Below are 9778 nucleotides of genomic sequence, written 5' to 3'. Positions count from 1 at the left end.
TTTCTAGTGGCTAGTTTTCTCTTTTTTTTTTAACCATTATAATTTATTGATAGAATTATCTCGTGGGACCACGTTAACTTGTAGTGAGATTCTGCAGTGACGCCAGGTGTGCTGAATCTGCTGATTTTGTCAGGTGCGATTGGGGCCTACTTCGGTGTGGTAGTTGGGGCCACTTTGGAGCCTTGGAGGAGTGATCATCGCCGTAAATCAGCGGCTGATGTTCTTAGTCTTGGACCACATTTTCGTGGGGTCCTTTGTTCTGCAAAAACAATGTTAAAATTAAAAGAAGAAAACACGAGATAAAAATGGAGATAATTGATTACTCGCACAAAGGGTTGTGTTAAATGATTCCAGATTCTGAATACTTCAATTTAAGTTGCTAATTATTTGAATTTAAAAGTGAAGAGGCAAAAAGTATAATGTTGTGGGTAAACAATATTTATATTTTTAGGTCAAATTAGGTAATCAATCTTTGTATTCTATTAAATTGGTAAATTTAATTTTTATATAATAATTTGTAAAAGATAAATTCATGAACTTTTTAAAATTGATAATATCAATTCAATCATTAACAATGTTAAACTTTTCACGTTATTTATGCTGACATAATATTTAATTGTATTATCTTGACATATTTTTACTTATGTAATATTGAATTTGATAACATTACATTTAAAATAATGTAATAATTATATTGACATGATATTTATCAAATACAAATATAAATTTTAAGTGATGATTAAATTGTTTATGTGACACTATTATATTGTTGACTTAAATAATTGAATTGACATTATCAATTTGGCAAAGTATAAGAATTCAATATTTGCAAATTGTTGTGCATAGAGAAAATTAATCTACTACTTTCAACAAAATGCAGAGACTAATTGTATCAAAGATTTTCTCATCTCAAATTGTTCAAACATTTTAGCAATTTTCTAAGATTGGATGTCAAATATGTTGTGTTTTGGATTATAAATGAATCATATAATTTTAGTGATTTAAAATTACGATGGGGGTTTAACTTTAGTAAATCCCTATTTACTATCTACTTTATTCTTCTTTTGTTCTTCCCCAAAAATTCACAATTTCTTTCTTTACCTTTTACTCTATTTCCAAAACCTAAAGGCCTAGAATGCATCTCTCACTCTCTAGCTTTATATGTTTTCCTCCTTCAATGTTTGGGTGAGAGAAGCAATAAGTAAATTTAATGAGTTAGGAGATAGAGTGGGTTAGGAGAGAATGCATTATTATTTTTTTCGTTTTGGAAAACTACACTACTTTTCCTAAAAGAAATAGTAGTTCTGGCTGCTATGACTATGACTATGACTATGACTCTCCAAGATCCTTAGTTCAATTTTGCTCATTAATTTACAAAATAATCATAGTTCTTCTTGCCTTTTCACTTTAATATTCACTTTAATGACAAAAGGTGAAACAAACTTATACCTTTATCATCAAGAAGAAACAAACACACACACAACCTTCAATAAAAAATAAGAAAGAAATTCAGAATACAAGTTCTCTCAATTTAAGATACCATTGCAAGCGCAACCCACTTGTTAACTCCTTAATTAATCTACTTAATACTTCAATTAAAAGGAAATTTAATGAGTTAAATTACCTGTCCACTAGATCCTACTGCAGACTTAAACATGATAAATAAATTTCATATTATACAAGATAATTGTAACTAAGCAGCACTATTTCGGCCAAATACATGATGCCCATTATATTTAATTACTTCAGTCATTGTGTAACCCTAATCTTATTCCCAAGCACTCTCTTTCATGAATATAATGAATGTTGGCAGCATAGAGAGGGAGATAATGGCTTCAGCATCATACAGCACTCTAATTTATTTGTTAATATTGTACCCTAAAACTTTGTTCTCAATCTAGTCTTCTGTAGTGCATGCTTAACATTGATGTTTTACAAAAATGTCCAATCCAGTCACAAAGACCCCCACCCACCAAATTGGAACTTCACTCTTTTAATATTGTTGAATTAAATGCTCATATTTTTTTTTGTGCAAGAGATTATATGATTACAAATATTTTGAACTATTTCAATCTTTTGATGTCTTTTTTTTTTTTCTAAAATCAGAAAAATTCTGATATCTTGGTTCGTAGAAGAGATGTGGTTATCAATTATTGTCATCAGCTCCCTTTCTTAACAGTTCTTCAATCCTACATTAAATTCAGAGAATGGGCTGTCCCTTTTATTAGCTTCACTAGACATATTCTAGACCTACACAGTTTGATGTGGTGTTTCTGTTTCCAGCATAATTTATGTAGCATCAACATCTTAAGATATACACAGTATATATTTTTTTGGTACCGATCAAACACAAAAAAGTTTACCTACTCTTTTGGTAAATAATTAATTAATTAAATAAAAAAGGAAAGAATTAGGCCATTAATATACTTTTATGGAAATAAGATAGAAAATCTATGGATGCATTTGCCCTGCCTATGCTATATTCTGTGCAGGAGTTTGAATAATAGGGCAGGCATCCAAAAAAAGAAACCTCCATTTTACAAATAAAATGGACTATATTTAATAAATATTATTAATTTATGGTATATTTATCATCTGTCATTGCGTTCGAATCAATATAATGACATAATTTGTAAATTAATAGATGTCAGATCGAGACAATAATTTTTTGTGTTCAGGTACTCAAATAGAACCTTGGCTTAGAAGAAGTAATGTTGTTCTACACCCTTTAATTTTGGAGGTTAGTTGAAACTTTGCCATCTTAGGAGTCGGGGACCACAGTACTGGAGGATATTCACATATATAATTCCCTTGGTCCCTTTCAAAGTATTTTTTGCTTAAATATTTAAAAGCAATTTTGTGGGGATCTATACAGGCCATTGTTTCATTGTTAAGTCTTGATTCATTTCGAAATCTTAATTAAGGAGAGCCATAACAGTCCATAATTCTTCACGAATGCTTGTACCACGCATGCAATAGGGTAACTATCTAACCCTTTATTAACCCTCAAAACTGCTAGAAATTAGTAGATATTTGTACCTTAAAACTTGGAGCTCAAATCAAGAGATTTTGATTAGCTTAGTTAAATATATTGTTTCTGGATTTGATGTCGTAAAACCCAAAAAGAAAAAAAAAGTCACACCGTTAAAATGTTGAATAGAGAAATGTGAGGTTTATGGATGCAATACTTTGTGAACAGCTGACATTTAAATTTGGTATATAATGAAATGGTTGTTATTGATAATTTACATTAATTGCTCTGGAGATGAGAAGATCACTGATCATGAAGTTTTTTTTTTTTTTTTGAAATTAAGGCAATGTATTTGTATAATTCATCAACCAGAGTTACAAAGTGTCGTGACATGGCTTTGGCCTTTTTCAATGGCCAAAGACTTATTACAGCAAAATACAAGCCTAGATCCTCAGGAGAAAACGAGGAGGGGTTGGATCGTGATTCCCAAAATTAGTCACAAGGCATCCCGCTCAGCATATCTTTACAGAAGAAAACAGCTACACATAGAGCCATAGCAGGTACAAACCTGGTCCCTCCCCAAACAATCAACAAGCCAAGCACACAGAAACAGTGACAGAGAAAACCCGAAACTGGGACAATCCAAAAGAAATCCTAAAACGAGGCTGCACAAAGCCTCTCGGTGCCATCACCACACAAATCAGGAAGAGCCAGACGTTAGTCATACACAAGCACATTTCTCACCACTGCTGATGAAGTTAACATGATCCCCACAAGATTTAGAATCTGATTGTTAGGTCCCAGCACAATTCTTGCATTTCATGTCTGGTTTTAGCGGAATTTTCCTTGTTTACATAAAGTTCATCTTTTCTTCTCTTTTCATTTATTTATTCTTCGATAAGTTGTCTTAACACACCTCTCCTTCATCTACCCACTAAAGTGCTTACATTCCCTGAATCACAAGAAACTCTTAATTATATTATGATAAGCCCCTTTCTGAAGCTTGCAATGCTGATCTTTTGTTTGGTTTTGATATCTTATCTTGATTAGTCTAATTGTTGAATGATTACCCCGTAAACTTTGCGTAAGCTCATTGAATAATTAATTAATCAAGCACGGACATAAAATTCATAATAGATCTACAAGTGATTTTGTTAATCAATAGATTTTTATTATGAAGCCTCAGAAATATAAAACGTTACAAATCACCACTACATCTTTATCAAAACTTTTCTTTCATTGCGTTAAGCAACAACCCTAAGCAGAGTTGGAGTAGTTGTTAGGGAAATGTACTTTTTAGAGGTATTGTTGGCCAGTGCTCTAAACCTACCTGTTAAAAGATTATATATTTATAATAAACATTTTTATATATTAAATACAATAGTTGATACGTAACATGATAATATTAAATCAGAGTTTAATTAGGTGGCTGTTTCTTGGATTCTTAATTTTCCTAAAAAATCATGGAAATTGTGAAAATTATTTTAACAAATTAATATGTTTCGTAATGTTATTGGTTGTGTTTTTTTTTCTTTGGAATATCTTAAAAGAAGCTAATCATTGTGCTGATTATCTTGTAAAAATGAGATTGAACAGAAATAAATATTTGTACGTAGCAAGTTGTTGGAGGAATATTGTACGAATCAGGTCGACGTAAATTTACGTGAAGAGGGGTTTGTTGGTGATGGCATTTGCAGTAAGATACTGAGCTAGGGTCAAATCGTACTGCCCGGTGCTATTGTTTTGGTGTAATACGTTATGAACAAGGTTGTTCCATTGTTTTAAATAGTGACGATGTAAACCCATGGTTGCTTGACGAGTCTTACTAGTCCAACTTCTGGAAGGATTTATAGTATTCTAATGAAATCATGGTGTAACCATGATAATTTCAATATTTTGAATGGATACTTATTGCTTATAATAATAATAATAATCCAAATCAGTGTTCTTTGAACACTCGCTATTTCATTAACAAAATCAACTTTTTCTTTAAGATAAAACGTACAAAACAAAACTAGAAATGGGATTGGTTTCTTGGCTAATTAACAGCATTAAACCTTTGGCATTTTACTAAAAATTTCATTATAGAGTTACATAAAATTAAATAAATTTGGCTTTAAAACCCTTAAATTCTAGCAAAAAACGCCAAGCAAAGAATCTCCACTAATGTTCTGTTTTTGCAGCAAGCAAGTGTCGGCACTGGGCAGATCAAATCATGCATTTGCATGAACTTATGTGTGGCATATATTTAATGCCCACATGGATATCATATCCAAGTGCTAAAAGCCATACAAAATCACTGCAATGGAAATCTCATGGGAGTGCATGCAGATGTGTTAGCATGTTAAAGTTTCGGTTGACAAGCCCTGACCCATACATAGTTTTATATCTGTTCGGATGATGACTGAACCCTAACTAACAGATCATATTCATTCAGTAAAATCTCTCTCTTTGTACCATTCTATAAGCTTCCCTCTCTCTCTTTGTAACACTTTAATTGGCTGAGAATCTCATTTCTAGAGGTGTTAGTGTGGAGATTTGGACTTAACTACGAAAGAAATTTTACATGGTATAGATGCAATTCTCTGTATATATATCATAGATCCCCGATATGGAAATGGAATGAACTGCTCTGAATTAACTCAAACACCTCTAACGACTATGAAAATTTTGAAGTTAGGTAGCAGATGGAGAGTCTATCAATATACTTTTTCTTCTTGATAAAGGAGTCCATCAATAATCTTGTCATTCTTATTTGAAACATTACATTTAATGGCCCTATAACTACTACTAAAATCTTTTTTCGTCATCAGTAATAAATTAACAAAAAAAATGAAAAATTTACGTTTATATTATTCCTAAGAGGAAAGATCAAGTTACACGGTCTAAAAAACTAATTAGTTTTACACCATTCTATAATTTCATGTATAATTAATATTTTAATAAATCAATCATTAAATTTAATAATTGATTCATACCCATCAAGCACGTAAAGTTTCAAATCAATCCGATATTTTTATAATATTAATTAATCTAGAAAAGTGTTTGTTTCTAATATATATTTTAATGGTCAGAATTTTTATTATTATTAAACAAATAATTAGATATTTTTGATTAATTTGAAATTTAATATGCATGATCTACGTGAATAAAGCATGAAATCTAATAATTAAAATAATCAAATATAACTAATATGAAAAATAATGAAAGTGTATAAAAGTAATTTAGTTTTACACCAATGTAAGTGGATACCTCCTCTATGGTAAACACTTTAATAATTAAGGAATGAGAAGCTTACAATCCCTTTTTAAATACCTTTACCTCAATAAAATGCTAGTACGAATTTATATTGAATATCATTTATGTACCCTCCATTCATACTTGAAAGTTTGGATATGAATTGGTCAAAATATGAATTTGGTTCCACTACTAATTTAAATTTGACATTTTTCGTCTTTTTACCTCAATTTTAATGAATTTCATATTTTAACTTTTTTTTATAAAAAAGTGATTTAAGAACAATTGATTGTAATGTTAAGTTCAATCGCTTACATGACTTTTTTATTGATGACGTGATATGTCAATTTAAATTTTCTTTGACATGCGATACATGTTAATACAAAACAACTTTATTTTTAACGAAAAAAGTAGTAAAATTTTTTTATTAAAATTTAATAAATATATTAATCATTATTTAATTACAAAATTTTTATTTTTAAGATTAATATATCCTGCATAATTAAAAAATTAATTCATCTCAACATATCAAGTCATCATCAAAATATGATGTCATTCAAATTAAAGGCAAAATTTTGACATTTTTATCAATTGTACTTAGTTCAAATTTTTAATGAAAATTTAAAGATTAAATTCATTAAATTGAGGATAGACGGACTATATCCATTGAATTGAGATAGTAAAAAGATTAAATTCAGATTTTAACATTTATCTAATTTTATACATGTTATTAATGATCCAACAGGCCGGAAAACCTTCATAGCTGCCCAACTCTTGGAGCCTAATATGACATTGTTACGTGACTTGGGAGAACCACTCAAACCGATTCCAAGCCTAAGGCTCTAAATTTCTTAAGGAGCCTACTAATTAGACTGAATGATCAGAAAATTGGAACCGGTGGTGTTATTTTTTTTATTTAATCAATTTAATTTGATTTAATTTAACGCCCTTTTATTTATTTTAAAATGAAAATTTAACATTAAATAAATGCCAAATACATATCAGTAAAAAGGCATTAAAAGAGGATATTAATTTGATTAAATAGTTAGAACTTTAATTAACAATTAAGAGGTAATTAGGTTTCAAATTTTATCATTTACAAAAGAAGTTTTAAAAATAAAAACAAAAACTTTAACAATAAAAATAGATTTAAGTAGTTTAAAAATCGGTCAAAAAGCGGTTCAATTAAAAGGTTGACCATTTCGTGATCAATTCAACTTTCCAAAGGTAGGATACCCTAAATTGGACCGAATAGACCACCAGTTTCCAATTCAACCAATCTGTTTGACTAATTCGGTTCGATTTATTTCAACACTTATTAGGTTATTAATTAAGTAAATTGGGTACAATTAATTAGATTTTTTTTACATCTTTTTCTTTAAATTCTCTAATGAAAATAAAATAATTGCTTTAAAATCGTTATCTTAAAAAAATAAAGTGGTTAAGTCAACAATATTGAGAAATCTGAGAAAAATTATTTAAAAAATACTATCTAAATTTTATTCTAAATTAATCAATATTAAGTTTGTAATAAGAGAATTGTATTGTAAGCAAGTTATTGTTCGGGCCAATTGAAGGTTACATGTTATCACGATAGTAGAAATACAGGGAAAAAAAAGAAGAAAATATATTTTCAAGACAAAAAATTTATAAGATTTATGATAATTAGAGATAGGAAAACATTTTATTATTTTTTAAAGAAAACATTTTATTAGCTTTTTTAAGGAAAAATTTAATTTGTATAAGCAAGTTTTCTTTGTTTAAGAACAACATTGAAAACCTATATATGAAATTAGACATTATTGTGTCCGGGGCCTTCAAGCCTATGTTCTTTGTTAACAAAATTATATAAAGAATTATATTAGGGTAAAATTAATCAATTTTTGTTGGAGGGTTAAAGAGACAGAAAACTTTATATAAACAAATACCATATAACATTGAGAAAGCACTAACATCAATACCGCTTAAATGATAAGTATAATGCACAATAACTATAAAAACACCATTATATAGGATCTTTCATAATCAAATTATATATTGTATCCTCCAAGTCAAAAATAATTAATTCAACTATATACCATTTGATTCCTTAAATAAGAACTAAAAAGGATGATGATCAAAGACGAATAAAAATTAATTTATAAGCTTTAAGTCCTAAACCCCTTAATTTGAAAGGATGATACTTAACTTTCAGCGTCATTAAACCAATTAATTTATCAAAAGTTAGAGGATACTCTTATCAATATAGCAAGTATATAATAAAAAAATATAAAAAATTTTAAAAATTTTGAGGAGCCATGACCTTCCCAATATAGTACCCTCCCCCCTGAATTATATAATGATTAGAGATATGATAAAATAAATAAAACGATAGTGAATATATCTGCGAAAATTAGCGCATCTTAGTGGTGGTGCTCCTATAAACGGTAACGTGGGTTCTGGTTGATTGATGGTGATGGCTGTGTTTGCTATCTCTTATGCAGGGATGTTTCTTAATTTGGTTTATCTGGTCTGTCATGGCTGATTTCATGCTTGAACCTTTCTTGACTTAATAACCAGTCCGTGTTGCTTCTTTGGGTCTTTTCTCTGCCAGTAATTATTGTGGCGTCTCTGATGTGGATAGTGTATTTTGTAGTTGTTGTTGAATATGGTTAGCTTTCATGTATAGTGTGTAGCTATTGTATAGAATTTTTGTACAGGGAATCATTTCCTTGTTGTTGCTTTTAACTACAAGGCCATCACGCTACCACCAATTAAGTGGTGTTGTGGTCTTCTTCCCGCAGCCACCATTTTTTGTTTGTCTGCGGCCTTTTTGATCATGCAAGCTGCTCTTTTGTAACCCTGCCTTGATCAGCAATGAAATTTTTACTACAGCTGATGATCTCCAAAAAAAGAGATATGATGAAATTTTGAAGAAAGGATGAAACATTTCTATTCATAAACTTCTTCTTCAAACATACTAAAAGAGAATTAAAGTCTTCTACTACATAAGAGATTGTTTTCTTTTGAAGGAATTTTGCTGCTCTTCATGCTTTTATTCTTGGTGGCAGCGGCATAATTCCATTTCATAGCTTACTGGATGCTGCTTGGCAAAGAAAGAAAATGATCAGCAAGACTATATTCAAATCAAAAGGATATAATTAAATTCATTGAAAATTTAATGAAATCAAGCAAAGATGGAATATGAATTACTCTTTGCAGTTGATGGTGGGATCAATGGGCACGGGGACTGTAACGCCACACAACTGGGGAAGTTGCTTAGCTTTCTCAGGTTTAACCCCGAAACCTGGGGCAGCCTTCTCGAAACATTCACACAGGTCCCTGCGTGCTTGAGTGGTGGTGGCCGCAGTGTTCACATTACTCACAGCTAAGCAGCAAGGAACTGTGGGTGCGGGTGCTGCGCCCGTCAAGAAAGGCTGGCAAGGCATCAATGTGGTTATGGCCTGCTGGCATGTCATTGCATCCACAGCGTATGCAGTTGCAACCAAAATCACTAAACCCACAACCCCAAGACCAATAGACCAAGGAAAACCCATGACTTTCTTGTCCATTATTTCTTTTGGTGATTCT

The 9778-nt window shown here is 30.6% G+C and overlaps 1 pseudogene; it reads right to left on the bottom strand.

Annotated features, from left to right (window-relative positions):
• Nucleotides 1-9396: 9396 nt before the first annotated feature.
• LOC18601949 (non-specific lipid-transfer protein A pseudogene) lies at nt 9397-9778 on the bottom strand (annotated as a pseudogene).

The sequence above is a fragment of the Theobroma cacao genome, chromosome 4, assembly GCF_053813885.1.
Source record: "Theobroma cacao isolate CCN51 chromosome 4, ASM5381388v1, whole genome shotgun sequence".
NCBI classification, from domain to species: Eukaryota; Viridiplantae; Streptophyta; class Magnoliopsida; order Malvales; family Malvaceae; genus Theobroma; species Theobroma cacao.
The sequence above is the reverse complement of the archived record's forward strand: the minus strand, read 5'-3'. Positions and strand labels throughout refer to the sequence as shown.